Source organism: Schistocerca nitens, chromosome 4, assembly GCF_023898315.1.
Source record: "Schistocerca nitens isolate TAMUIC-IGC-003100 chromosome 4, iqSchNite1.1, whole genome shotgun sequence".
NCBI classification, from domain to species: Eukaryota; Metazoa; Arthropoda; class Insecta; order Orthoptera; family Acrididae; genus Schistocerca; species Schistocerca nitens.
The window spans coordinates 359987112-360012239 of record NC_064617.1 but is presented as its reverse complement, the minus strand read 5'-3'; the positions used below and the strand labels follow the sequence as shown (position 1 = coordinate 360012239).

Sequence of the window (25128 nt, the reverse complement as noted above, 5' to 3'; positions counted from 1 at the left end):
CCTTATGCTCTTAATGTGCGTATAAAATTTTTGTTGCAACGTTTTGAAGCTGTTCTACGTCACAGGTATCGTTGATAGCCTCGTGAGTAACAGCGTAGATAATGTCTCTAGTGATGATACATATATTCTGGATGTGCAATTAATGATGTCCCTTTTGTTTTCGTTTTGCACCATATTTATGCATGGGCACTAATTTGTCAATTACTACTTATACACTGCGTAACACACTCTTTCGAAACACCGTGACTATGTCCCATTGCGACTGAGTAGTTTGAAATTTGGCTCAAAGGTGGCGACAACCCTCCTCTGTAACAGCGCAAAAGCGTCGCGCCCTGTGACGTCACCCTCTGCTCGACGACGCTTCAAACAGCAGAGTGTAGTAGACACGTGCGAAATAAAAAAAAAGGTCAGAGCTCAGAAGCGATCACATCACAGGCACGCACGAAACAGGAGGGCTGAAAAAAGCCTCAGCACGCTTTGCTCCTTTGGATCGCGTTCAAATTTTATCGAATGGTTTGAACGGTCTCTAGTGCTGTACACACGTGCGAAAACGACGAGCGCACTGCGCTCCAAACTAGTGTGAACATGTTTAGTGGGGTTTGCTGGCCCTCTGTGTCCTTGGAGAAGCGTTGAATCTCTCAGGGGTGTCACCGATGGCGAACGCTGTACTGAACGTCGTCCTGTTTCTCATCACACTGTGAACTGTCGTTTTCCATCGTGAAATGCGAGGGAATTGACCCCAAGAAAAGGGGTGGTTTCATTGACACCCTATAAATCAGCTCCTAAGGCCTTTTTGTGTCGATACCGAGCAGCAGTGCGTCTGTAACGTTTTCGTCGGACACCCATAAGGAAACCACGTGATTTTAAAGCTGGACATCGCGCTTCAGAACTCCATCACAGAGAAGCCAAAAGGTGTGAAATATAGCTGAGAGAGTATTTCACGATTTTCGCATCGTGTGAGATATGCACTGGGACGTTGGGCAGAATTGTGGTGAAATTTGGTGCCTAAGTGACATCATTAACCTACATTACACGTAACATGAACTTATGAGCTCCGGTGTCTTCGAGACTAAGTGCGATGTCGCAGGGCGCCACTCTTTTGTACCATTGCAGAGGAAATTTGTAGGCACCTTAGAGCCGAATTTCGAACTTATGCGTGCAATGGGGGACTATTACGACGTTTCGAAAAAGTGATCCTTTAGTAGTGTTGCGCAGTGTAATTACAAGTAACTTGGAATCGTATGGTTTTATTCCACGTATTTAACAATACAGGCCTACTACAAATGTTTCTTTCGTTTTAAGAGTTCAGTTTTGAAGTACAGATATGACTGACGCGCCAACAGAACTGTAAACTTATCGAGTTTGCATTGTGTCAACCAGTTGGCGTTGCGAGTGCAGTATCTTGACAAAATGATGACAAAGCAAGAAAACAATTTTTGTGTGTTGAAATATGCAAGATTTTCTGTCTATTATGACACTGTAGCGTGAATTCAGAAGGAACTATGGAAAAGAGCCGGCGTGTAAACGGAGCATTGTGCGCTGATCTCGACAATTGAAGGACACGGGTTGTATCTGTAAACAGAAAAGTACCGGTCGGCCCTGTGGGCCAGATGCAACTGCGGAGAGCGTGAGACAAAGTTTCGTACGCAGACCAAAAAAAAAACTCAATGTTTCGTGCAAGTTACGAGCTTGGAATACCGCAGCAAACTGCGGAATATTTTGCGACGGCGGTTACATTTCAAACCATACCGTCTGCAACAATTAAACCCTGAAAATTGTGGTCGTCGCCTTCAGTCTGAATAACTGAGGATGAACATTTCGGCTCCCAGCTGATATTCAGCGACCAAGTAGCTTTCCATTTATCTGGAAAAGTTAATCGCCATTATGTGAGAGTGTAGGGCACCGACAATCGTCATGAAACTGTGGTACATGAACAAAATTCGCTGAAGCTTTTGTGCAATGTGATGGGTCGTTTTCCTTCAGTGAGAAGACTGATACATCTTGTTGTGATATGTTGCAGTTGCGGTTGTTGTTGTTTCCACAAGTGACAGCTGATTCCGAGAATTGCATCTTGCAACAAGACGGACACCCCTTCATTGGAGCATCGATGTTCATCGCTACCTGATCGAGTAACTTCCGCATCGCTGGATTGGGAGTAGTGGTGAAGATGACATGGGCCTGTTCCCTTGTACCCCCCCCCCCCCCCTGCCTCTCCAGGTTGTGTCACTTTTTTCTTCGGGGGGCCAAGAACACTCGAGCAGGTCACGTAACGCATCGGTGCTGCAGTGATGAACCCGACAGGATGTTGCTGCACGAGGTTTACGGCTATACTCATACGTCAATCGTATTTATACATGCAATTCTTTGTAAACGAATGAATCATTTATAGTATTCCTGTCATCTGCCTGGCGGTTATTTGAATCGCGCTCGTCTGGAATGAGAGACAGCTTCTCAGCCGCCGCACCACCTCGCTTGAAACCGACTGGAGAGTAGTGTTTGTGAAATCTATTGTATCCTATTTACATAGGCTGTGTTACAGTCTGGTCTCCTAAGAGGTTAGAGAACAATGAGAATGTTATCGGTGGAGTTTTCCGTCCGATAGTACAGTCGTGACTAACAGGTGTCCAGAAGGTCGTTCCCCACGATTCAGCTGTCGAACTAACAGTAAGAAGAAATTTTATCCATATTTCGCAGCTCCAAACGTGACTGTATTCAGTACACTGGAGGTATGAGTTAAAACACGCCTTCAGTCACAACTTTAAGCACACGATGCATTTCGGACCCTGTGGGTCCATCTTCAGCTGTAATTGGTCTTGATACATGCTTCATTTTCTTTTCTCTTGAATGAGGTGAAACGTATATTTCTGTCAGGAAAAGTTTGATGTTAGGTTATCTTTTCCACTATTTCGCACATATTTTTCGCGTTTGACTTAAGAAATTCATAACCTACGATCAAACCTTTTCTTGACAGGAATGTACATTTCACCTTATGCAAGAGAAAAAAATAAATCATGTATTAAGACAAATTACACCTTATGATGGACCCACAGAGTACGAAATGCATCGTCTACTTAATAAAACACGAGAAGTTGAGACTGAGTTCATACCTCCAGGGCAAAAAGCTATTTGTCTCTTGTAACGCTCACGTAATTGCTTTGCAAAACGTAGCTTTAACGGAGCTATGCAGACTGGAATATCTATCGTATGATGTTGCCGACCGTAGTGTTTATATGTATAGCTGAATGGAACGTAAACAGGATGTGTGAAACCTACTGGTAATAAGCAGCCTCCTTTTTTTCTTTTTAGTCAACAGTCTTCTAAGTGTTTTGATGTGACCCACCACGAATTCCTCTACTGTGTAAACCTTCTCATCTCAAAGTACCACTTGCAACCTACGTTCTTAATTATCTGTTGGATGTACTATAATCTCTGTCTTCCTCTACAGTTTTGCTCTCTACAGCTCCCTCTAGTACCATGGATGTTACTCCCTGTCTTGACAAATGTCCACTCATCCTGTCCCTTTCTTCTTGTCAGTATTTTTTAGATACTCCTTTCCTCTCTGATTATGAGCAGAACCTCCTCAATCCTTACCTCATCAGTCCATCTAATTTTCAGCATTCTCCTGTAGCACTGCATTGAGATGCTCCTATTCTCTTCTGATCCGGTTTTCCCAGAGTCCATGTTCCACTACCACACAATGCAATTCTCCAAACGTACCATCTCATAAATTTCTTCCTCAGATTAACTCGAATGTTTGATACTAGTAGACTTCTGTTGGCCAGGAATAGCCTCCTATTCCACGTAATCGCTGATGGGACTTTAGGCCAAACAGCCCATGTGGCTTAACTACCGCAGTGATTTCCAAACTTGCAGAAACTATTACCCCTCAGTGTAATTAGACTGAGATGTTACCTAGTAGACCGCACCGCTCCCCCCCCCCCCCCCACCCCACCCCCACCCCTCTCTCCCACGATGTACAGCGTCCCGTGCCATCATCATAACGTCTAACTATACGTTAGAATGAGACGCAATTTTCTTTGGACACATACATTTTTAAAATGACGAAAGATAAATTATGCTTATTTCTAGCAACCTTCTCTTCATAGAATGATGACGCAATTCTCAGCACATATGGAGTGCTACTTATAACTCCTTCACATGAAAGAAAGCTATCCACCCTGAGGGTAAACACTTGTTACAAAACATACTTCCTCTGCATAACTCCTCACCCTTCCGACTTTACTGCACCCCCCCTCCCCCCATTTAAAAGCGACCAAATTAATGGGTGTCCATAATACTTAGACCTAGTTTCTGTAAGGTCTCCTTACTTACGATGTAGCAGAAATTGGAAGACTGTAGGCTGATAATGTTTTGTGTATGACTACTTCACTAATAAAGATTAATAATAATAATATAGGAAACGACTGTATGAAAGAGAAACGAAGGAAAAGATGCTAATCAAGGAAGTCTTGAAACCGAAATATAACAATGAGAAATGTGAATTAAGAAGAAATAAAGGAGTTTATGAAACAATAGAATAATAACAAAAATAATTTTTAACATTTTTGAGAGATACCCAAAAACATCAATGACCTGTATCAAAGAAGTTAAAGCAGACCTGAGAGAAATGGAAATAACCAAGGAAGAAATAACTAGAAAGAGAGAAGTTCAGAACAAAAGAAGAAAAGTTTAAAGTGCTTCAAGAAGAAAACAAAAACACATGCACAGTATCGACAGAAGAAGCAAAGAACATCACAGGGAAAGACTGAAAAACTATAGGGAAAAAAAGAAAGGAGAAAAGAAAGGAGACAAAAATTATTTCATGTTGTCTCCGACAGGCTAAACCAATAAAAAAATACCGTGTACGTCATACAGCAGTGTAGTGGCCATTACACAGTTACTGTTGCGTTGTGCTCTCAGTTAGTTTCTGTATCGTTGTGAAGTGAATAATGAAGCAAATTCTCGTCTATCGTGGGAACTACATACAACGTGGAGAAGGCATTTTCATGAGATATTCAGGTAGAGGTGATGTATGTCTCAATTCACTGCCATAGATGCATGTCATGGATTTCTAAAGTAAGAGTAAAGGGCGTGTACTATGCGAGGTGATGAAATTCATACATGTATTTTACGTACAAAAACTGTAGCCTCCATTACACTGCGTCACAGGTTAATGTTAGTGTTCGCAAAAGATGTAGTTATTAGAGACTTTGCTAATCACCATTACAGTGTTATGAAATAGTCTTAATAGGAAAAATATTTTTCTCGTAGTTTCCTGACTAAAACACAGTTGAACCCTTTTGTTTTTACCTCTCAGAAAATTACATTTAACCCTACAGTGTGTAATTACATCCAGATTGACAATCACTGGTCTAGAGGCTTAAAATGTAAAACATGTAATTTGTGCTTAACAGTGTTTTCGATGGTGCTGAGTGGTGCTCCAGAAACGTTACGTATCGCCAACAAGTCAGTGGACTGATGAATGTGCTTGCTTCTGGAGAGTGAAACTAGTCAAATAAATTCAACAGGCTATTTTTGACGTTTCATCTATACATCAAATCATTACTTATACACTGTCCAGTCATCTTATGCATTGTCCAGTCACATCAATGTGACCATCAGTCAAAAGACTGAATAACCACTTTCTGCAGCTCAGACCGGTACGAGACATACAGGAAGAGAGTCAGTGACGTTCTGGAAGGTACCGAAACGGGTGTGGAGCCATGTCGACTCCACTGCTGTGGCAGACTGCGCTAGGTTTCTTGGTTTCTCCCAGAGATTCTCGACTGGGTTTAAATCTGGGGAATTTGGTGGCCAGGGTGCTCTTCGAAACACACGTGTACACTGCGAGCAGTGTGACATGTTGCATTGTGCTAGCGGTATATGCAATCGTTCTGAGGAAAAAAAACTACATGTAGGTGAGGACATGGTCTGCAAGGATAATGAATACTTGTGTTAATCCATTGTGCTTACCAGAATGACGAGGTCACCTAGTGATGCCATGAAACATTTCCCAGACCCTAACTCTCCATACTCCAGCTTGAACCTCTCTGACGATTGTTGCAGGTTTTTTGCTTTCAGTCCGATGGAACATAAAACGTGATTCATCTGAAAAGGCCACCTGTCGTCATTCAGTGGACATGGAGTTGTGGTACTGTTGTGCAAACTCCAGCCTTCGTCACCGGTAAACATCAGTCAGCATGGTTGGATAAACCAGGCGAGTGCTGCGGGGGCCCATCGAAGCAACGTTTACTGAACGGTCGCTGAGGAGACACAGTTGGCGTATGCTTGGGTCATCTGGAAGTTCATTTTCTCAACAGTTGCACGTCTATTCGCCTGCACACATCCCCGCATGAATATCGGGGTTATAACGCTTTATAATGTTTATTATATTAAACTTAGAGTTATAAATGATATGTCAAATGAAAGAGCAACTCAAACAGTTTTACCGGGAACCTTATAAATGTTCAATGTGAGTACCATATGTCACACAGCACACATCAAGTCTACAGCTGAGTTCTTCCCAAACGTTGATAAGTGTGTCTTCAGTGATTGTAGCAACAGCTGCTTCAGTCTGGCTTCTTAATTTAGGGAGGTCTACTGGTAGCGGAGGCATGTACACAAGATCCTTGATGAAGTCCCAAAGGAAAAAATCGCATAGCGTAAGGTCAGGTGAACATGGAGGCCATGCAAAGCAAGCCTTGTCATTGGGTCCATTGCAGCCTATCCAGTGCTTGGATACAGTGAAGTTCAACCAGTCGCACACTTCGCTATGCCAGTGAGGTGGCCCACCATCTTACTGGAAAATTAAGTTCTCTGGCTCATCTTCTTCCAACTGAGGGAAGAGCCATTGCTCAAATGATCAAATGTGTGTGAAATCTTATGGTACTTAACTGCTAAGGTCATCAGTCCCTAAGCTTAGACACTATTTAACCTAAATTATTCTAAGGACAAACACACACACACATGCCCGAGGGAGGACTCGAACCTCCGCTGGGGCCAGCCGCTAAGAGCCATTGCTCTAGTGTACCAAGGTAAGAAGTTCCAGTTACAGTAGGTTCACCAAAAAAGGAAGGCCCATAAACTTTCTGCCGGGATAGGGCACAAAAAATGGTCACTTTAGGGGAATCTCGTTGCAGTTATACCACCTCGTGAGGATTTTCTGAGCCCAAGATGCGCACATTGTGGGTTTTAACATATCCACTAAGGTGAAAGGTCGATTCATCACTGAAGCCTACATGCTATAGAAAATCTTCATCGTCACGAAACAACATTTCGTTTGCGAAGCTGGCACGTAATCCATGATCTGCCAGCTTTAGAGCCTCTAATAACTGTAAACAGTAAGGACATAGACATAATGGTACGTGTTTTCTTAAAACTTTCCAAACAGTCGACACAGAAACTTGCAATTCACGACTGGCCTTCCGGATTGATTTCTTTGGGCTACGAGTGAACGACTCTCACTCGCTCAACAGTCTCTTCACTAACTCTTGATCATCCTGTGCTCTTCCCTTTACGAAGGCAGCCAGTATCTTCAAATTGATGATACCATTTGCGAATGTTATTATCACTTGGAGGATCACAACCGAACTTCAGCCAGAATGCACGTTGCACAGTAACTACAGATTCGGTCTTTGGAAACTGCAAAACACAAAACGCTTTTTGTTCACTAGTCGCCATCTTCGCTACTACCGCTGTCTAGCGGATTGCGGCGGAAACATTGCGCGCTGCACATGCGCACTGGTGCCAAACACAACTGTTTGAGTTGTTCTTTCATTTGAAATATCATTTATAACTGTAAGTTAGCGTTAAAACCCCGATATTCATTTATAAACACCCTGTACTTTAACCATGGTGGCATGCGAATAGTTTACAGACTTGTCGTTTCGGAAATGCATCCACCGTTGGCCAGAAAGCCAATGATCATGCCATTTTGGATGTCAGATAAATCGCTCCATTTCCGCAATACGACAATGACTGCACTGTTGCCCGTGTCCCCTCCCCCCCCCTATCCTCCCTCACCTTCCCATGCCGTGCTTTATATATCCTCCTCTGGTGGTGCTGACACCCGTCGTCTGCGAGTGATTATTGCACGTTATTGAACATGGGCGGTGACCACAATAATGTGACTGCCTCATGTATAACGGTCAGAATTCGCGAAACAAATTCGGATGGGAAAATCCTCTCTATCAACAGGATTATGAACAACCAGTTCTGTGTCGAGCGCCAACACGGAACTGCCGTTTGACGACGAAAGAAATAATACGTCAAGCAGCGTTAAGAAGTGGAAATAACTTACAGACCTTCACAAATATTCAGTTCTTTGTCCACAGCTTTTGAAAAAATTCTTACAGGACGTTGTGTGGGTTTTTTAAATGGACTACACACATAAATAAATATTTGCGCGGTCTCCGTGCGCAAAGATGTCTTAGGGACGTATGATTATATCAACGCTGACAGAAAATTGAAGAACAGAAATAGCAATTATTTTATGTAGCTCATTTGTGTTTTTTCACCGATCTCTGTGTCTGCCGGTGTTCTGACAGGTGCGAGAAAGACGTATGTAATCGAATTGTCTTAGTATTGGCTTAAGTAGAAGTTCCGACATGTGCGAGTCGCAAGTTTTTCATTCTACTACCTAGCTGCGCCCTAATTTCCTTCTCCCGAAGTGACGAGGACTTGCATTTAAAAATTCAGCTCTTCAGAGAAGAAGTCAACTCGAAGAAAGGATAGCCGCCGCAGCCACGCCGGCATTGTTGTACTAGTGCATCGTTGTGGAGGAAAGGTAAATAGCAAGCTGCACACCAAAAATCTATAGGAACTAACATTCAAGTAATGTTTCAGAATTGCCACAACTTTCTTGACACGCACGCATCTATACCTGCGTACGTTTCTGGGAAGACAATTTTTGGTGATGCTTGCCGATAACTGATGGATATATGTCTCTCCCCAACTAATGCAATGTACAAAATAACATTTTATTGCTAATTTATATACATTATCATTAATATGGATTAAATTGGGAATATTCCCAAAGTGTACTAACGGCGATTTGTCGTTTTGTTATTGTGGTACCAGTAGATTTTTCATAGCGCACTACCTCTGTGTATTCTGTGTTACATTTGCGTCTTTTCTACTCGTTTCATTATATTGTGGATGTAAAATTTGTCTTGTTTCAGAATCTGTTCTTTCTTAAGCCTATGTAACCTCGTACCCGGTTACCGCCGTAAATTAATGCGTACTCTGAAACGTTAAAGAGCTGTAATATTTACAGTGTTGAAAAGTACGTTTAGAAAGCCAATAAATTAAAAAAGTTAAAAAAATGGGAACAAGGATCATCATTTGTCATATAATTGTTTACGTGCTCATATAAAGTGGGTTGCAGACATCTCATTACAAAAAGAAAAACTTTATTTGGTGTAATACTCAAGAAATTCTGTTTGTCTGCTCAACAGTTGTTTAAGGCAAGGGGTTCGTAATGAAATTCATGAACACAGACAAATAAGAAATCGACCGTTATTAAAATAAGGAGAATTCAGGAATGGACGTATTATACCTACTGTTGGAGTGGAATACGACCTTAAATACAATGGTACTATTACCAGGTTGCAAAGCAAATGAGACTACTCGTATTTATAAAATAGTGCTAACGACTCTGCCGTTAAGAACCGTAATTAGTCGAAGACACACACAACGAATTAGAAAAAATGCCATCTTAGTTAGGTGGTAGGGAAACATGTAATTCTTTTCCGTATGTAGAGAGCAAGTCTAGAAAGCTGGCACACATCGGTATAAGCTTCAAGGGAAATTACCTGTCGTAACTAAAGAACTAGCTTTCCTGGGAATGGAAAATAAGCTTGTTTTGCGGTGTTAACTATAACCCAGCCTCTGAAAAATATCGGTAGTTTAGTCATCAAAACCAGTAATAAGGATGTAGAATATCTGATAGTAAAAGCCGTCTTCTGACATCACGTTTTTCGACGAAGCTCATTAATAGCTTAATGGCTGAGGGAATTACTCGTGTCTGGAAAAGCAAAAGATAAGACTGGCAGATTACCGATTATGGAGTTTTTCAATCGCAGGCCTTGCCACCTTTCCAACGCGGAGGCCATTATACGTGCAAAGCCACCGTGTGTTTCAAGTTCTGCACTACAGTCCTGCTCTAGCATATTGCGGAAGTTTGATATACAGCAGCAAAGTGAAATACAAAAATCTTTCTTTAGACTTTGTGTTTGGAATCGCGTGGTTGTTAATAACAAATAAAAACACAGAAATCTAGTTATTTGCGGAGATGTTTCTCTGTAAGAGTCGAAAGTAACGAAAAACTGCTCAGTGCGATATTTGTCGTCAAACGTTACGTTTCCAAACTTCCACGCAGATTTCATATCCTATATTTGCAGAAGGAGTTTGACAGGGAGTCCCACTGCACACCGTTAACGAAGGTACGAGTTGTGACGTTACGAGTATGTGGGCAGCTATTCCTTTTAAACAGAGCCGTGCGCAACTCAAGTACTCAAGTAGTTTAGTAATGTCACGTTCCGTAGGTCATTTTCACGATTATTTTATCGGTATGATGTGGAACAAGTCAGATTACTGTATATATATATAGTGCTAAAATTAATATTACTGAAATTTTTAGTTCTACACATGCAACTACATTTAGACGTACATTTTTTTTTACCAGTTTCGAAACAGAAACTCTTCCATGGAATAGAAGGAGTTGTCCAAGAGAAATGATTTTAAGCTAGATTTAAAACTTGATCTGCTACCTGCCAGACACTTTACGTTGTTGGGCAAATAATCAAAGATTTTTGTTGCTGAATAATGTACTCCGTTTTGAGCAACTGACAGCTTCAACAACGGATAGTAAAGGTCATTTTTCCCTCTGGTGTTGTACGTATGAACATCACTGTTCTTCGCGAATTGAGATGGATTATTTATAACGAATTTCACTAGCGAATATATGTACTCTGATGGTGCAGTTAAAATACCTAACTCCTTGAATAGGTGCTTGCATGACTCCTTGGGTGAATCCCAATCAATACTTTATGTCTAATTGGCGAGTTACCCCAGAAAACTATTCCGTAAGACATTATTGAGTGGAAATATGCAAAGTGCGTTAGGAGGATGATATGTTTATCACCAAGACTAGCGATTATACGAAGAGCAAAAGAAGCTGAACTTAATTGTATGAGAAGCTCAGTAATACGAGGAGTGGCTAGAAAAAAACCGGACTAGTACTGGTGAAACAATAAAACGAATGCAATAAGGCTGAAAGTCGCGTGGCCTGTCACGTGACTCTCGCTCCGCCTACTGCTCGAGTTTCATCTGCCTCCTGCACTCAGTCTGCCCGTGGCGTCTGTTTTAAGTAGTTGACGTTTTGTCTGTGCGTCGGAAAATGTTGAGTGTACAGAAAGAACAGCGTGTTAACATCAAATTTTGTTTCAAACTAGGAAAATCTGCAAGTGAAACGTTTGTAATGTTACAACAAGTGTACGGCGATGATTGTTTATCGCGAACACAAGTGTTTGAGTGGTTTAAACGATTTAAAGATGGCCGCGAAGACACCAGTGATGACACTCGCACTGGCAGACCATTGTCAGCAAAAACTGATGCAAACATTGAAAAAATCGGTAAACTTGTTCGACAAGATCGCCGTTTAACAATCAGAGCAGTGTCTGAGTTAACAGGAGTTGACAAGGAAAGTGTTAGGCAGATTCTTCATGAAAGTTTCAACATGAACAAAGTGTGTTCAAAAATGGTTCCAAAGTGTCTCACAATTGAACAGAAGGAACGCCGAAGAATGATTCTTAAGTAATAGAATCTTGTATGTCGTCCTCGACGGCGAGTGTTCAGGGAAGTGTAACAGGACTGCAGCTATTTTTTTTTAACATACCTAAATGATCTGACGGACAGGGTGGGCACCAATCTGCGGCTGTTTGCTGATGATGCCGAGGTGTACGGGAAGGTATCCTCGTTGAGTTCCTGTAAGAGGATGCAAGATGACTTAGACAAAATTTCTAGTACTTGTTATAGTGTATCATTTGAGTGCAAAGATTATTTAGAAAAAAGTAAGTTACGATTACTCACAAAGTACGGCAGTTATATCTCTGCTTTAACAGTCAGTTACCCGCAGGATCTGTATTATACTACTATTGTAGGGTTCCCTGCTGCTTTTTAATTCCACTCCACATTCATATGTGTTAATGAAATGAAATTCTACACCTGTTTATATGGATAATCTTGTACTGAAGTAGACGGAATAGCAGATACGCCAGGTAGTAATTACGATATATTAAAACCAGTCATTTAATGCAGTTACCGTCTTTGAATATTTTACAGTGAAACATTAACCTTTAATATTGTGAAAAATACAGCACATCAGACAATGTTCAAAGTAACTTACAGAGGCCTCAGCTCTATCGAGAGAGTGTAATTGCGGTATGTTGTGCTTCGCGGTCTTACCTAGTGTGTTTTTACGTAATGAAAGTGAATTCTTTTAATATTTTTTTCATAATGCTGGGCCACAGTCATAATATATTTCTTTAAAGTCAGTACCGCCATTAGACTGTTGTTTATTTACAACAGTCTAATGGCGGTACTGACTAAAGAAAGTGCGTTCACTTATTGTTCAGCGACACTAGTTAGAACCTGCATCTGCTACAAGAGTCCAATGGCGAAGATCGCTTTTATTGTCATAGAAATTCAAATTTTTATATACATAATTAACACCATCAGTTAACAGGAGCAATAAAGAGCAGTCTGCAACAGCAACGCCGTATGGTATTGAATTGCCGAATGGGCGACTGTAATGTCTCTTGCACCGGTCTCTCCGCGATATTTTCAGAAATTTTATAAATTATATAACTCAGTACATATCTAGAAATATCTCTTCTTATCTTACCGATTATCAATGCAAAGTAGTTTCAAGCCCAATTATTCCTTGGAGTTAATAATTATTACAAATGTTTCCAGGAGATCGACTGACAATTTTCGTCGCACCGAGACTTCGAAATTGCTTCACTGCCTTGTCGAATTTAAGTTAAGCTCAATTTTATCAGGATAGAACAGTATTGAATTGTGTGAATGTAATAAGCCTGCTCTGTGAATGAAAATTCCCTTAACATACGCATGTTTTTACTATCCTGATCAGTGAAGCTAAATCAGGACTGTGTGTGAGAGAGGTTTTTAAATTTTAGATTCGACAAAAAATATTAAATTTGGCTTCACTGTGACAGGACACATTTTTGAGCATTACTTAAACATTGTGTGAATTTTATGTTGCATGTGCACGAGAGAAAAGAAGACGAGGCCTGTTCCAGAAGTCACAATTTCGCCACAACCTACGAGAACGTCGTTCAGGCCAGACAATATACAATTAGAATAACTATTTTAAATGTCTGTCGGTTTGAATCAGATTGATTGACTGTTGGGTTGAACTTTAAATAGGAAGTGTTTATTATAAGTGAGCATTATGCAAAGTTTAGGTTAGTGACATTATTAACTCAGATGCGAGTGACTTTATATATTTGTTGTTCTGTAGTTTTGGCAGTTATCATACGTTACATTGATTATAGAATGAGTCATATGGTACGAATACGTTACCGTCGCAAGTAAATGCGATGAACAGTGACAGCAGGCGAGATACCACATACACCTCTCACAGAAATGAAAACAACAAATAAACGAGTGTGAACTATGTTACACAAAAGGAATTGAAGAGTCAGTGCTTCCAAAACGGAACGCAACTTCAAAAACGTTGAAAACATATGCTTTGACAGAGCACAGAGAGACTGCGTGATTGTGAAACTGCTGCATTCATTTGTTGTAGCTTATGTTGCAAACATTTATGTTTTCATCATTTCCTTAGGAGTAATCTCATTGATGTTAACACGAACACCTAAATCGGGCAAGGAGGCATATCTCACTCACTTGCCAGGTGTACAAATTAGGTGCTTCGATTAGAGATACCTATCATAAGACACACGTACCGTCACTAATGTCGTGTATGACACACAGACCTGTTTTGCGGTGTAGGATTCGGTTGATTTGTGCCCTTGTCATCAAACGTTTGCGGCTCCCATTCGAAAGCCACTCCCTTTCGGCTGCTAACGGAGTAGTTGTGCAGAATCAATTGTCACTACAGGTCCCACACCGTACACCTCGCTGCTGCAAACGGACCTTACACCACGACGCAGATACAAATTTCAATGAAGCGAATAGGGGAAAAAATTGATACGAGGGGCATACGAACACGGCTCGCCAGGTTGGCAGTCGAACACCGTTACCGCTTTTTTTTTGCGTTTTGTTCGTTCTATTTGGTCGTAGCGGACGTCACATGGCATCCCTTGAAGTTCGTTGTTGATCCCCTTTCTCAGGGTTTTTTAATATATATATATATATATATATATATATATATATATATATATATATATATATATATATATATATATATATACAGGGTGTTTCAAAAATGACCGGTATATTTGAAACGGCAATAAAAACTAAACGAGCAGCGATAGAAATACACTGTTTGTTGCAATATGCTTGGGACAACAGTACATTTTCAGGCGGACAAACTTTCGAAATTACAGTAGTTCCAATTTTCAACAACAGATGGCGCTGCAAGTGATGTGAAAGATATAGAAGACAACGCAGTCTGTGGGTGCGCCATTCTGTACATCGTCTTTCTGCTGTAAGTGTGTGCTGTTCACAACGTGCAAGTGTGCTGTAGACAACATGGTTTATTCCTTAGAACAGAGGATTTTTCTGGTGTTGGAATTCCACCACCTAGAACACAGTGTTGTTGCAACAAGACCAAGTTTTCAACGGAGGTTTAATGTAACCAAAGGACCGAAAAGCGATACAATAAAGGATCTGTTTGAAAAGTTTCAACGGACTGGGAACGTGGCGGATGAACGTGCTGGAAAGGTAGGGCGACCGCGTACGGCAACCACAGAGGGCAACGCGCAGCTAGTGCAGCAGGTGATCCAACAGCGGCCTCGGGTTTCCGTTCGCCGTGTTGCAGCTGCGGTCCAAATGACGCCAACGTCCACATATCGTCTCATGCGCCAGAGTTTACACCTCTATCCATACAAAATTCAAACGCGGCAACCCCTCAGCGCCGCTACCATTGCTGCACGAGAGACATTCGTTAACGATATAGTGCACAGGATTGATGACGGCGATATGCATGTGGGCAGCATTTGGTTTACTGACGAAGCTTATTTTTACCTGGACGGCTTCGTCAATAAACAGAACTGGCGCATATGGGGAACCGAAAAGCCCCATGTTGCAGTCCCATCGTCCCTGCATCCTCAAAAAGTACTGGTCTGGGCCGCCATGTCTTCCAAAGGAATCATTGGCCCATTTTTCAGATCCGAAACGATTACTGCATCACGCTATCTGGACATTCTTCGTGAATTTGTGGCGGTACAAACTGCCTTAGACGACACTGCGAACACCTCGTGATTTATGCAAGATGGTGCCCGGCCACATCGCACGGCCGACGTCTTTAATTTCCTGAATGAATATTTCGATGATCGTGTGATTGCTTTGAGCTATCCGAAACATACAGGAGGCGGCGTGGATTGGCCTCCCTATTCGCCAGACATGAACCCCTGTGACTTCTTTCTGTGGGGACACTTGAAAGACCAGGTGTACCGCCAGAATCCAGAAACAATTGAACAGCTGAAGCAGTACATCTCATCTGCATGTGAAGCCATTCCGCCAGACACGTTGTCAAAGGTTTCGGGTAATTTCATTCAGAGACTACGCCATATTATTGCTACGCATGGTGGATATGTGGAAAATATCGTACTATAGAGTTTCCCAGACCGCAGCGCCATCTGTTGTTGAAAATTGTAACTACTGTAATTTCGAAAGTTTGTCTGCCTGAAAATGTACTGTTGTCCCAAGCATATTGCAACAAACGGTGTATTTCTGTCGCTGCTCGTTTAGTTTTTATTGCCGTTTCAAATATACCGGTCATTTTTGAAACACCCTATATATATATATATATATATATATATATATATATATATATATATATATATATAGAGAGAGAGAGAGAGAGAGAGAGAGAGACCAGCCAGCTCTCTGAGAAACACGGTGAGCTACCGTAACGGCGATTATACTTCTCATTCCGTTTATGTTTCTATTTTACCTTCTTCCTGTTTTCAAGCTTGATCTGTGTACACTTTTTGGCGTGCTGTCCACTGGGCACTGTTAAACCACTAAATCTGAGGAGGATGCGATGGGGAGTTTCCCTTGTCAAAAGAGGCCGTGTTGGACAGTGGACCATAATAAGTGGTTTAAGTGGCAAACAGGTGGCGTGAACGCAGGCCAACAGCGCCCTTTTATGTGACCGGACAAGTCAGTGTTACGCAACGCTCAGTGGGTGCGAAGCCGTCGTACGAAACGGAAACGTGTAACCAAGTGCCGCTGCGCCTCGCCGACATCACACGGTGGAATATCGCCATATGAGAGCGTTCGAAGGAGACAGAATGAGTTTCCTCCGGGAGGTGGGCCTGTCGTTTCGCGACAATGCGGCTCTTACAGGACACTTTGCTTCAAGAGTGAGGCGTATGTGGGACCAGTGGAAAGAGGAGGGCCGTACACAGCCCTTGCTGGGTACTGGACGACCCAGGGCGACTTCTACGCTAGAAGATCGCTATCTCGTCCACTTGACCCTAACGGACAAAATAGCTTCCTCCACAGAGTTGGCGCGACGATACAGCACTGCAGTAAGTATGGACATGTCTGAGTCAACGGTTCAAATGGCTCTGAGCACTATGGGACTCAACTGCTGAGGTCATAAGTCCCCTAGAACTTAGAACTACTTAAACCTACCTAACCTAAGGACATCACACACATCCATGCCCGAGGCAGGATTCGATTACCTGCGACCGTAGCGGTCGCGCGGTTCCAGACTGTAGCACCTAGAACCGCTCGGCCACTCCGGCCGGCGTCAAAGGTTCGACGCAGTCTTCTGCAGATTGGACTGGTGGCATCCAATCCATTGCGTCGGCTTCCACAGACCAGAACCCACCAAAGGCACAGACTGCAATGGGCACGTGAACGCCGACACTGGCGTGCTTACTGGCAAAATGTAGTGTTTACGACGAGTCCCGCTGCAACTTGTCCTACAGTAATGGCCACATACGCTTTCGATGCGACCGTGGTGAACGCAGTCGGGTAGACTGTGTTGTTGAGCGGCGTAACGGACAAGCGCCAAGTGTGATGGTTTGGGGCGCCGATGCCTACAACACGCGATCTCGCCTCCACGCGATCTAGTCTACAGCCTGAACCGCTACCGTCACATCAGGCAGGATTTACAAACCGAGTCCCTGCCCCTCCTACAAGCCGTTCCACATGTCGTATTTCAGCAGGACAACGCGGGACGATTGTGGCAAGAAATGTGCAAGAACGACGGGTATGTTGCTTCCCTGGCCTGCCCGTTTACCTGACGTATCACCCATCGAACATGTCTGTGATGTAGTTGGTCGAGAGCTCGTTCGTTCAGGTCGTCCTGCAGCCATAGCTGATGCTTTGTGGACGTGCATGCAAACCGCGTGGCAGAGTATTCTCCAGCAGCTCAGATTGCAGCACGTGGTGGCACTATTCTGTACTGAAGTTTCACAGTCACAATGCGTGTAGAGATCTATAGTGTTAACAATTTTGTGTAATGTCATGTCCCTAATCAATGGAAGAAATTTCATACTGATCACATCTCTCGGTCTTGGTTTTTCACATTTTCGAGACAGTACTGCATTAGCTGGCATACTGTTGCGTGATCAATTGGAGCTTTCACTAAATGTGGAAAAATGTAAGTTAATGCAGACGATTAGAAACAACAATCCTGTAACGTTTGTGGTCTTCTGATTAACACAATCATGTCTATTAAATGTATAGGCTTAACGTTGCAAAGCGATATGAAATGGAACGAGCAGCTATAGAGAAGAGTAGTGAAGCCGAATGGTTGACTTCGATTTATTGAGAGAATTTTAGGAAATTGTGGTTCGTCTGACTTCATACAAAACACTAGAGCGACCTATTCTTGAGTGCTGCTCGAGTGTTTGGGGTCCTCGCCAGGTCTGGGTAAAGGAAGACATCGAAGCAATTCAGAGCCGGGCATCTAGATTCGTTCGATTGACACGCCAGTATTACGGAGATGCTTCGTGAACTCAAATGGGAGTCCATGGAAGGAAGATGACGTTTAATTCTATTATAACGCTATTGAGAAAATTTCGAGAACCAGCTTTTGAAGCTGACTACAGAACGATTCTACTGCCGCCAACGTACATTCCGCGCAAGGTTCACGAAGATAAGCTAAGAGAAACTAGATTCGTGTAGTGGCATGTAGATAGTCTTTTTCCCTCGTTCTGTTTGAAAGCGGAACAGGAAAGGAAATGACTAGTCGTGGCACAATGTAGCCTCTGCCATACACCATACGGCGGCTTGCGGAGTTTGCACGTAGCTGTAGATGTAGACTGTGATTAACCCGACAAAACTCTGGAATGATGGCACCCAAAGATAAGTTTGTGAATGCACATAGACAGTGCTACAGCAATGCATTTCGCTGGTTTCAGTTTAGTTCACAACGTACGTGGGACTTGGTAAATAATTACTAGGTTTCTGGAACCTGCTACCTGTTGGCATTTGATTTGGTACTTATAATTGTTGGTTTAATCCATCCTTATATTTCATTCATTGTTGCGACAGGTGTGCCCTCCTACTCTAAATCTATTGTCCATGAGTGTTGTTACGTAGTTCTTCGAGAATAAGTCCACGTGTGTGTGCCAACTCTCCTGTGATTTATTAACCACGCGTTGTGACCGTGATCTGCTTTTAGCTAGACGTTTCTTCCAAAGCAATGACAAACAAGTTTATAAGGTTAACATTGCGTTTCAAGACTTGTGTTTTAACTTTTTTCAAAGTAATTTTCATGCTAATAACTTGCTGTTAATAACCAGGTTCATGTGCAGCTGATTATTCATCACAGGTGCTTCCAGTAGGCCGAAATCGCGAAAAACAGAAAATGCAGTGTATTTCAATTCTGTTTGCTTCAGTTCTAGTGTGCGAGTGTCACAGCATAATGGACACGTCGAACTCCAAGCAGAGACACTGTTGCAGTCTGTTCTTCACTTCTCGATCGTTACGAAGTGACAGAGAAGTAAAAATTGACGGAATACAGCTTCGGATCGTGGGATTGATGTTTAAGGGTCTCCTTACGATGTCTACTGCTGCGAACAGCATTCTGTTGACAGGACAAGACCTAAGAGTAAATTTGCTCTTAGAGGTGATCACATATCCCACTTTGGAATAAACGTTAGTTCGATTTGAGTTGATGACGATATGATGGGAGACTAATCTGGTGCAACCACCGACGATATGCACAAGCACAAGTTCAATATGGAGCACAGAATGAAATTTTCACTCTGCAGCGGAGCGTGCGCTGATGTGAAACTTCCTGACAGATTAAAAGTGTGTGCCGGACCGAGACTCGAACTCGGGACCTTTGCCATGCGAGGGCAAGTGTTCTACCAACTGAGCTACCCAAACGCGACCCACGATCCGTCCCCACAGCTTTAAATTAGTGCACTTGCCCACGAAAGGCAAAGGTCTTGAGTTCGAGTCGCGGTCCGGCGCACAGTTTTAATCTGCCAGGAAGTTTCTTATCAGCGCTCGCTCCGCTGCAGAGTGAAAATTTCATTATGGAAACATCTCCCGGGCTGTGGCTATGTCATGTCTCTGCAATATCCTTTCTTCCAGGAGTGCTAGTTCTGCAAGGTACACAGGAGAGCTTCTGTGAGGTTTGGAAGGTAGGAGACGAGGTACTGGCAGAATTTAAAGTCGTGAGGACGGATCGCGAGTCATGCTTGCGTATCTCAAGTGGTAGAGCATTTGAACGCGAAACGCAAAGGTACCGAGGTCGAGACTCGATCCGGCACACAGTTTCAATCTGCCTGGAAGTTTCAAGATGGAGTCTGCCAGTGGAGCTAAGAGGTTGAGACTCTACTCACAGCTACAAAAATTATTTAACAGAGGCTTTCCTTTCTGGAATTGGCCAAGAGCACTTTTTACTACCATACAGACATTAACATACAGGGTGCGTCGATTACATCCGGGCCGGCCTGAGTGGCCGTGCGGTTCTAGGCGCTACAGTCTGGAGCCGAGCGACCGCTACGGGCGCAGGTTCGAATCCTGCCTCGGGCATGGATGTGTGTGATGCCCTTAGGTTAGTTAGGTTTAAGTAGTTCTAAGTTCTAGGCGACTGATGACCTCAGAAGTTAAGTCGCATAGTACTCAGAGCCATTTGAACCATTTGAGAGCCTACATCCGGACAAATTTCAATTTAAATTTCGCGCTATATCGTATTTCTGCCAGAGGTCGTGATTGGCGTTATTGAAACTCATAGGCATCTAGTAAACAGTCAGAACCTCATAATGGCCGACATGTTACGAACAAGTGCGGAGTACAACAGAGGAGCCGCGATTATCGAAAATCTTCACGCTGGGCGTTCGCCCACTGGAACAGTTCCCTTCTTCTGGTACCCGAAATCCACTGTTTACGACAATGTGACCAAGTACGAGGGTCAGTCAAAAAGTAATGCCTCCTATTTTTTTTTTCTACGTTTAACTGTCAGGAAATTTAAATGCAATTACATAGGTTGAAAACCACAACATTGAGGATCATTTTGTCATTTTTCAATGTAATCTCCGCCCATCTCTACAGTTTTGGTCCATCTTTGAACAAGGGCATGTATCCCAGCACGGTAAAAATCACAGCTCTGCTTCCTAAGCCATTGACGCACGGATGTTTTGACGGCCTCCTCATCTTCAAAATGAATCCCACGATGAGCTTCTTTTAGTGGCCCGAACAGATGGAAGTCTGATGGTGCCATGTCAGGGCTGTATGGGGGATGAGGCAAAACTTCCCATCCAATTTTGACAATCTCGTCAGAGGTGTGACGACTGGTGTGTGGTCTTGCATTGTCATGCAAAAGAAGAACATCTGCCATTGATTTTGTTGGGCGAACTCGCTGAAGACGTGCTTTAAGTTTTTTGAGGGTTGTGACGTATTGAACAGAATTTATTGCGCATTCCTGCTCCAAAAAATCAACCAGAATCACACCCTCTGTATCCCAGAAAACTGTTGCCACAACTTTCCCTGCCGATCGCACAGTTTTGAATTTTTTCTTCCTCGGCGAGCTTGTGTGACGCCACTCCATTGACTGCCTCTTTGATTCGGGTTCAAAAAAATGCACCCATGTTTCGTCCCCGGTCACAATTTTTTTCAGAAACTCATCTCCCTCCAAACGGAAGCGCTGCAAGTGTTGGGAGGCTATTGTTTTCCTTGCCTCTTTATTCTGATCGGTTAACATTCTTGGAACCCACCGTGCACAAACTTTTGAGTACCCCAATTGTTTAATAATCGTGATCACACTGCCTTTACTAAGAGAAATAATGCGACACACTTCATCTGCAGTCACCCGACGGTCACCACGAATGATGTCATCAACTTGCTGAATGTTGTGTGGAGTCACTGCACTCACCGGCCTGCCGCTCCGCTTTTCGTCAGTCAACGGTGTTTGCCCTTCAGCTTCCTTACAACGACGAACCCATCGTCTAACAGTGCTGACATCCACTGTCACAACACCATACACCTTCTTCAGTCTTTCATGAATGCGTATGGGCGTTTCACCTTCTGCATTCAAGAATTCAATCACACAACGCTGTCTCAAACGAACATCGATGTCGGCCATCTTACAAACTTCTGCTGTGCTGCCACCTGTTGACACAGAAAGTTACTACTTCAGTGGATTGCAGAAGAAGGTTTGAGGAATGGCGCCAAATTCAAATTTTTCACTTAACTTAATTTCTTTAAGTAGAAAAAAATGGGAGGCATTACTTTTTGACCGACCCTCGTATAACGCTTCGGAGAAGTCTGGGGAATATTCTGCTAACCCGGCGAGGAAATCTCATTCGGGAAAACGCGTGTCACGAACCGCGGCAGTCATCGATAAGCCTCAGCCACTGATTTCAGTGGACCCGGGGAAATCGTTGAGGAAACCGGCATCAGTATTGAATGTCAGCGAGCGAACAATGCATCGAATGGCAGAGCACCTCATACGAGCCATTTAGTCCACCGACATGTTCTGGTCAAAGGCGTTCCGCTTCCCCAATAGCCCGGATTTTAACCCCCTCGACTACTATGTTTGGAGCGTAGACGAAAGAGTTACCAATAAGACGAGGGACCCTAATGTCGCACCTCTACACACCGCTATCGAAGCAGCATTCGCGAATATGGACAGCGCTGTTTTAGAGTGCGTGCGATCGCTTCAGGACTAGATTGGAGGCGGTCATTTCGGCTTTTGGGCGGGGGGCGGGGGGGGGGGGGGGGGCTTACATCAAGTAATGTTACTCTTGAGAGATACTACTACTTACATTTAAAGGGATTTTCATTTTCATATGTATTTTGTTTTACTAATTTCGATTTTTTAAAAAAAGGTTCACTTTAGGATTTAAGCACCGCATCCTGTATATGCATACTTTTTCTGTTCCATCGTATCACGTTCCAAGGCCGTGAACGATCCCATTAACACTCAGATGTCGTAAAATAGGATTTTGTATCATTTGTGAATGTACTCCACTAGTCTAATGGGCGCTTTTCTCTCACTCTGTATTGAATCTCCTCCGCCTCATCTGAAGCCCTAGTTAAATTCCATAGAAGAAAATTTGACACTGGAGAAATAAGACGGGGTAATATCTTGTCGTCTATTTACTATCTCACCAATACTGTAATGAGAAAGTACTGTGGCAGTAAGTGTAGTGTGGAGTCAAAAATGGTTCAAATGGCTCTGAGCACTATGGGACTTAACTACTGTGGTCATCAGTCCCCTAGAACTTAGAACTACTTAAACCTAACTAACCTAAGGACATCACACACATCCATGCCCGAGGTAGGATTCGAACCTGCGACCGTAGAAGTCGCGCGGTTCCGGACTGCGCGCCTAGAACCGCTAGGTAGGGTGGAGTCCTCGAAGATATTCATCGTCTGGTAATTAATGAATTGGCTGCCTTTTGAAGTTTAATTGGCTTCTTGGCACAATTTCTCAGAAACTTTGTCGGTAAACTGAAGTGTGTGGGGAGATAATGGATGGTTCAAAAATGGTTCAAATGGCTCTGAGCACTATGGGACTTAACATCTATGGTCATCAGTCCCCTAGACCTTAGAACTGCTTAAACCTAACTAACGTAAGGACAGCACACAACACCCAGTCATCACGAGGCAGAGAAAATCCCTGACCCCGCCGGGAATCGAACCCGGGAACCCGGGCGTGGGAAGCGAGAACGCTACCGCACGACCACGAGATGCGGGCTGGAGATAATGGAGATTCTAGACAAAAACAGTTTCCATGACATGGATACATTGACTTTTAATAGCGTCTCAGAATCACTGAGAATGTCCTTCGTTTCACGTTCTAGCTGACTACGTCATATTGTCATAAAACTGAATAGACCGTAGAAGGGTCTAAAACTTCAAGAACTACCTCAAGGTTACACAGACGGCTGGTGGGCTTCAAATTTCCATGAATTGCAGGCGATGAATCACCCGTCTTGATCAGAGCTGTATTTTTTTTACCTTGATTTAATTAACGAGAAGTTTTTACACCTTTATGGAATATCAGGCATTCGATGCAACTAAGACAGGAACTCGACATCATATGCGTCAGGATACCGGCAGCGTGTAAATTAACCGCGAAAAAAGCTGACACAGTGATGAACTGGTATGCACGGTGGATCGAGGCTGCAAGAACCGGTTTTCACGTAACGGCGGACTGGGCGACCCAAGTCCTGATTTACGAATATTTTTATCGTCGTAATGCTTGTTTTAGCCACGACAGGCGAAAGGGTCTTCTAGTATATGAAGGTCTCAACCTTTCACAGTCACGTTTTCAAAATAAAATTTGTCAAGTTTTGCAGAAACACTGTAGTCCTAAGACAGTTGTCTCAATGGCACACCGTCTGAGGTAGAGGGCGCGCCGGACGCTGCCAGTCCTTACTAGCCGTATGCGACACGGATAAAACATGACAGGGCGATACTTAATATGGCACACGTCGCTTACACTGGTTCTTTATTACGTAATATAGACTTCAGTAAAAAGGAGATTGAGGTGCAGGTCACCGGCATCATGGGATTAAGGGTTCTGTTGTTGTGATGGTCACCCTGAAGACCCGTTCAATGCATGACTCAACACTATAAAATCCTCTGCAACTAATTTTTTTATCTTCATAACTACTGCAGTCTACATCCGTTTCAACTACATTACGGCATTCGAGATTTTTATCCCACTCCCACTAATCTTATGGAGAGTTACCTAAATTGTACCACTTTTCAGATTGCATGCACTGTAGCCTAAACAGTAAGTTACAAAATTATTTAAACAATGCCATCCTTAACAGCTGGATGTTGTTTTCGGTATCTGATGTAAAGAAGGGAAATTCTGGAAAAAATAAACGTATCACAGTTATTTTCTAAACATCTGCAAGTGGTACAAATTAGGAATCCGGTTTCCTAACCTGTACCAGTGGATACATAGACTGCACCACTCTCATAAACCATGTCCCTTAGCTTAAAGATGTGTACTAGTTTAAAATTCCATATTTCCACCCCTATCCCTTTCTCCTGCACACTTTGCATGATCCACAGTTTGTATTTCATGTATCCGATCTTTTTTTTCCGACCTTCCTCGCACAACTCTCTATACTGTTTTTCAAATGAATTTGTGTTGTGTTCCACCAAAACCATTTTCTGAGGTGGGCTGTAGTTCTAGATGTCTGCTCCTGCGCTTTGGTTAGCTTTTATACTTGAATGGCCCTCGTCAGATAATAGGCTTATCGGGTAGACCTTCAAGTTGTGCTTGGAGCTACAATCAGTCCCTTTGGATTTGGGGATATTTTTTGGTTAGACACCTTCAGTCCGCTTTTTGACTGACATGGCTTCTATTGTATTGAAATTATGTGGCAGTCCGTTTCATTCTACATTGTCAAACGAAAATTTTCTTGCGTTCGATGTGCTTAAACTGGCACTTCCTCTTTTCAAACACATAAATACGATATTCCA

At 42.9% G+C, this 25128-nt stretch overlaps 1 protein-coding gene across 1 annotated transcript in view; it reads right to left on the bottom strand.

Moving 5' to 3' along the window:
- The window catches only part of LOC126252770 (uncharacterized), a 259622-nt gene that overhangs the window by 154013 nt on the left and 80481 nt on the right, over window positions 1-25128 (bottom strand). Inside the window, exon 2 of the mRNA XM_049953697.1 lies at window positions 11897-11985. The gene's annotated coding sequence lies outside the window, so the exon portion shown is untranslated. The remainder of the gene's footprint in view (window positions 1-11896; window positions 11986-25128) is intronic.